Below are 6,869 nucleotides of genomic sequence, written 5' to 3'. Positions count from 1 at the left end.
AGAAAAAAATCAAATAGTCTACACTCATATCCTTAATGGGTGATGATCCCCCACATGATTGAAATCACAAAATGGCCACAAGGATTGTAAATTAGCTAGTTGAAGCTTTTAATTTTTTCTTATTGGTGTCCTCTTTAGACTACGATGATGTAGATAAAAAGATTTAGCATGAAAATTTAGTTTGAGAAAAAGTATGGTATAAAATCTCTAGAAACCATAGTTAGCAGATACAAATGCCTAATCACATTAAAAAGCCAGTGTCGTTGATAACATTTCAAAAAATAATATTTTTGGACTCAATTGCATAGACATTTTTCCATTAACATTTTAGATGACACACCATTTATCTTCTCACACTGTCTACTTTCTTGATCAAGATGATGGATCATGGATTGAACTAAAAATTTGGTAGGGAAAAAGTCCACTTAGAACAAGAAACATATTTTCAAGATACTGTTACGACTGATTTTTTATGTTGAAAGCATTGGACAACAACCTCTAGTAATCAATTGTGTATGCATCTAGTTAATTCTGTTACATCTTTTGAGCTTCACAAATTTTTGAAATGGTATTCTTCTAGACATGAACAATCCCTCAATTTTGAAGGTATGGGTAATATGAGATTTATATTATGTCATCTTTACAAAACAACTATGTTCTAGTCTCCTTTTATTTGGTAAAGTTCCATTGGTTACAACTACTTCCTTCCTATGATTGTGTGCATCCATTTTATTGTTCTATTTTGAATAAAATGCAAACTCATCATTTACCAGAAATAATTACCAATCATCAGTACCTACAAATCCACAAAAATTAACCATATCTAAAATAGTGAGAATTGCACCCCTGGGGTTTGACATTGGGTTAGAAAACAATACGCTAGCCCACATTTTGTCTAGAAGTATCAACTCTGCATATAGTTTCACTAATCAAGAAGATATTTGATAAACTACCTAAAGACTTACAACTCTATTTTCACAAAGCATCTACAATCATAAAATGGTATGCAATAAAAGAATAGAAAACTCATAAATTTATATTAAAATAAAAATCTCATAGGTAGGTGTGAACACACTTACAACAAATAAATGTGTACTCTTTGTTTTGAAGTCAAAAAGTCATTATGTAGAACTCCCCACTAATTAGAAAGTTATGTAGATAAAAGCTCACATAACATTGGAAAATAGAACATGCTATGAGCTATGAGCTACTTTATAAATTTTATCCATATTTTGTACAAAAGATGGAATAATTTACTTTCTAAAAAATTCAAGGAAAATTTGTCTCTCACGCTGCAATATTCTAGTGTTCTAACCAAAAAAAAATCAAGCAGTAGCAACAAGATACTAATTTAGACTTAAAACTAAAAAATTAATAAAATTAATTCTTTCTCCTTACCATCTCATTGATCTTCTATTCACGATTGCTAGAATCACTATATTCAATGTAGTGGTTGTGTTTCTTCTTAAGTCCACTAGATGGAATGTTGAGTTTAAATAGCCACAAAAAGTTGTTTGCTTTCATGAAGTTTGGGCCATAAGTAACAATCTCGTGGATAAGATATTCAATACAAAGTATGTCATATTTACCTAAAATCTATTCACAAGCAACGAGGTAGAAATTATAAGCACTAGGAAAGCATACTAACTAACACAAAAAGGCATCATGAACACAAGTGCATTTACAATGATAGAGTTGTCACTCAAAGGAATCCACTGCTTATCAACCCTTCCATAACCTCTCTTGTAAATCAACTCTCTTATGCTCTTTAAATTTGGATATCTAGAAAGAATTAAGCACGAGAATTAAATAACAGTAGACACAAGAATCTATGAAATATGAAAAAATTGATCTACATAATGCTTATATCTGACCAAGAACATACCCAAAGGTCACATGTGGCTTGACCCAATGCAACATGTTCATTGTTGCTTTGATCACTTTTACAAACACACCATTGAAGATTTGAAATCAAGTGCCATAGCAAGTCAATATCAATGGAATATTATATATACAACCAAAAGTGATCATTAGCCACTATTTTAGAAACAAAAAGTGCAAAATAGACAAGTCAAGATGAAAAAGGACTAACATACCTTAGACGCAGAAGTCGCAAAATTATTCTTGTCTTTAGATGCATATCATAGATACTAAATAAGAAATATAAGTAACTCAATAAACAGGAAAAAAAAGAAAAAACTACTTAAACTTATATTATAATTTGGGGAAAAGTAAAAATTGTGTTCCTCTTCATTTAAAATAGAAGAGATGTAAATATATTATATTAAAATATAGAAAAAATAATTTTCTTTTTTTTATGAAAATAGACTAGAGAGCTAATATAGTCTACCAAATCTATTACTATATAAAGACCCAAAAAGTACAAGGTATATAAATACTACAGATTAGCTACTTACCCATGGATATGAATAATGAACAAAAGCTTAGCTTCTGGCTCAACACAAAAGCCTCCTTTCCTTTTTGCCTTTCTCTTCCATCTGATAACTGAGATTCCTGATTTTTGTCACAAAGTGTAAGAGAAACTTATGAACTTGTACAATCCTCAACACTAGATGGCATGATGACACATCAATCAAAACACAAAAATTTATTAAAGGATCCACATATGCCTCGGTGACTCATAAATTGATACAAAACTTGCCAAAAAGAAACTAAGTTACACAATGGTGACACATCACTAACAAAACAAGCAATTTATTACCTACTCCATAAACTCCTTTGAATATTCCTCAGCCTTCTTAAATATCCATTTACGGTTTGTAGTATTTTTTACTTTTGCAACTTCCAACTGTCACTTCTTGTTGTTCTCCCATTCTTCATTTATTTTCCTCTTCTTGAGAACTGACTCGGGCACAAGCTTTGCCTCCTCTAAACTCATATCTAAAATAATAGAAAAAATTAAATTATTTGACAAGATTAAACATTAAACAAGAAAATACTTTCTAGAAGGGAAAATCACCTGACTATATTATATAATTTTAAAAAAAGGCAATTATAGTTGTCAATTATACACTAGATGTGCGATTTGTTGATATGGGTCATTTTGGAAGTTGGAGATTGCTTTAAAATGACAATTAACTCTCAAAAATTTGACAAGTGAAACAATCTCACTGGTCTCTCTATGCAAAGCACTACTACAAACAAGGCACTACTTACAATAAAATATTTGTTAAAGAGTTTTAACTATTGTAGATTTTGAATGTAGAAACAAGTACTTGGGTATGCTTGTGAGGGAAAGCAAAGGCATTTGCATTTTAAGTTTAAAAAGTTAATCAAATTACTTAACTATTTTGTAGACTTCTTTAGATTGAATTCATCTCGAGGATTGAATTATTTGAAAAGAGTTATATAATTTTGTGATTTGAACAAGTAGGAGTGAAAGTAGGGCAATTGTATTTTCATTTCATTGCGATGAGGGATTGTTCTAACTAAACATAATTGTCACTTCCCACAAATGGTAGCTCATCCCAAGAAAGAAAGTAGCTACACAATATAGTCAAGCAGAGAGGAAATACATGAAATTTCACTTGTGAGTAGCTTTTCAACAAAAATGATTAAGAATTCTAACCAAATGACCAGTTGATTGGATAAACTCAATCTAAACATTGTCTAAAATATAGGACATATTCTCTATACAAATCAGCCAACAACACCAATAGAGGGGTTATGCATACAACAAGAAGCAGTATCCACTAGGGTATAACATAAAGTGCAACCCATATGATTGTTGTAGCTTCTGCTTAACTCAATAAATATGAAAAATAAATATTACAAGACAAAAGTTCCAAAAACATTGAGGAGACTCTACAGTTAGAAAGTCATGTGTACAATCCTTCCTCATTTATTATATCAATCTAGTTATTTGGCATGCCACAAAATAGGTCACTAGCATTTTACTATGATACAATAAGTTTCACCTTGAGTACATGAAAATAAAATGGGAAAAAAAGATAGCAATAATTAACAGGAAATAGGGTTTGGATCAAGTTTCCCATTAGAAATTTAAAAAAAATAGTTATCTACACCCGTACACATATCATTGTTTAAGTGTTGCAAGCTCTGCTCTTCACTTATGTCAAGTGAACATAACTGAAGAGAAGAACATGTGACACTTAAACAAGCATTTCATAACATGATTTCTAAAGTTCTCCCAAGTTTGGGTTCATGAGCTATGTTTGAAGTTCATTTCATAACAAGCATTTGCTAACTTAATTGATAAAGTCCTAACTTTGATGTTGTTGGCTCTTCTCCCTAAAATTATCTATGTCCAACAAATAGGTTTTGTTATCAGAAGAATTTTTTTGGATTCAATCATTACTGTCCATGAGAACATCCACTCACTAGAAGTTTAAAACAAACAAGGTTTTTTAATGAAATTGGATCTGTCAAAATCTTATGATAGATTTGATTGGGGACTTTTGTGCAAGGTTTTAAAGATTTTTGGTTTCAGTCAGAAATTCATTAATTGTTTTTTTCTACTTCATCTACTATTGTGTTGGTCAATGGCATGTCTTCTAATTTCTTCTAATTTATTCAAAGCTTCAAGCCCTTGGTGATTGAAGAAACATTTTTGATGTGGGTCTCAAGTTTGAAGGCTTAGAAGACCAAACAATGTTATTACACCCATTACTTGCATCAAAAGTAGAATTCAAAACAAAAAACATAGGGGAGGGTATGATAGTAACATTACTAATGTATTAAGTTGTATGAGTCACTCAGTGTATATTCTTGTTTACTTTCTTTCTAATGTAAATATAAATGAGTGAGAATCATGTGTTTAAGCTATTAAGTGCTTTTTTAAAGCTCACTAAATATTTCTTGCAAGATGAATTACTATTAGCAGTTGCATGGCTTCATAGAGAAACTATGGATTAGAACTACTTCAATTACTTGAAAGTTAAATGCATATTTTATGGGTGGAATGGGATGGAGCATGGTGGGTTTATCTTGGGATGTTAAATATGAAGGGGTAAAAGTGCTTGTTTTTGTGGTCAGTAAGGGTGCAAGCCATCCAAATTGCTAATATGTGGTAGTTTTTACATGATTATGTTTGTAATACAATTTAAATTTACTTTCTATTGAAAATATCTCCTACTAAACAATTTAAATTTTAACACCAAAAGATATTTTGTATGCAAGCATAATGATGAAGAAAAATGGTTTAGCATTGTTCCTTACCTTTTAGCAGTCAACAATACATTTATCATGTGTCCAATACCAGAAGTCAACAATATACAACTAATATCATAAAAAAGTTAAAGTATCCATACCCTAATTGTCAAATTTGTCCTGCCAACATTTGGAGGAAATTGTAATGTAGCCCTTGTTTGTGTACACCAATGTGCATTCTTTATAATTCAAGATAGATTACAAGTCTTTCTAGAATCAACCACATAGACAACAATTTACATATAACAATGCAAAATCATTCTGACTCATAACATAAGCAATGAAATAGCTTAAATGTTTAGGATGGAAAGATTAGGGTCTCCAACATTTTTCTAATTTTTCTCCTTGTTCCTGCAAGCAATTTTTTGATGACACTATCCTTTTGAGGAGTTTGCTATGTTTCCTCATTGCTTGGGATGCTCTATTTAGTAGCAAGTGGAGAAAAATTGTGATGAAGGCACTTAAGAAAATGTGATGAATGCTCCTCCTAGATAATGTGACAAAGAAAAAATGAACTTGGTTTAAAACAAGCTAAGCCAGCCAAATTTAGGTCTAAAAACCCTTACCTTCAATGGCATTGTAAAAGTATTTGTGAAGCCTCCCTCCCACCTCCACTTTTCCACATGAATAAATGAGTTTTCACTTTTCTTTTTTTATTTAATATCCCTGACAACATTGAAATTTTGATGTTAAACTTAATTGTCATCAAAATCTTGACATTATTGGGATCATATTTAAAAAAAACTAAATATGACAAGCAAAATTGGGCTGCCGTCGAAAATGACCCCCAAATGTACTAGTGAAAGAGCACATCAGAGTTTCATTCACTCTCATCATGATAAGAACATGACCCCCCTTGAGAAAGGAAAAATTTCATGTGCTTATTGAATCTCTTTTTGATATCTTGACCTTGAGTCGATCTCCTTGATTTAGACATATTAAATGTCTCACTTTCTTCATCCATTCCTACATTTTCCTTGCTTGAGGAAGACAAATATAACAAATACCTATTTTTTGGTACCTATACTCCATGAAATAATATAAATAGGTGGCAATGAGAGATATTTTACAAATGGTAAAAGAAATTAATCTCTATGGGGTGTACTAACTTATACCTGATGATCCATGAGATTGTGTAGGATGCTCATGAAAGGGCTTCGAGTTTCTACAATAGTAAATCAATTGTCTTATGTTAGCTTAAAATTTCATGATGCATATACTCAAAATTACATCAAGTATTAGCATCACATATGAATTATAAACAGTAAAAGGTACATGACATGTTAATCAAATTAGTCATTGATATATCAAGAGGTGAATATTGAATAGCATAGGCATTGATTACATAAAGTTTGCACATTTCATTCTTCTCATTGATAATCAGACCCCCCCTCCCACATCATTGATAGTATTCTTCATCCATCTCATCATTAGTATAATCATTTTTTTTGACATCATCACCACCACTATCGTGGTTGTGGTCGTAGTCATAATCATCGTTATCAGCATCATCATCATCATCATCACTATAATCATCATCTTCACCATCATCATCATCCTCATTATCATCATCATCATCCTCATTATCATCATCATCATCATGAGTAGAAGCACCATCATCATGATCAGTAGCAACATCATTTGCATTTGGGGCATCATCAACTAACTATCAATCGTGA

The 6,869-nt window shown here is 31.4% G+C and overlaps 1 pseudogene; it reads right to left on the bottom strand.

The window, feature by feature from the left end:
• Positions 1-1,380: 1,380 nt before the first annotated feature.
• Positions 1,381-2,899, bottom strand: LOC149536148 (large ribosomal subunit protein uL30y-like; annotated as a pseudogene).
• Positions 2,900-6,869: the final 3,970 nt, after the last annotated feature.

Source organism: Cupressus sempervirens, chromosome 10, assembly GCF_028749045.1.
Source record: "Cupressus sempervirens isolate cs-2001-9-10 chromosome 10, ASM2874904v1, whole genome shotgun sequence".
NCBI classification, from domain to species: domain Eukaryota; kingdom Viridiplantae; phylum Streptophyta; class Pinopsida; order Cupressales; family Cupressaceae; genus Cupressus; species Cupressus sempervirens.
This window is presented reverse-complemented; position numbering and strand designations above follow the sequence as displayed.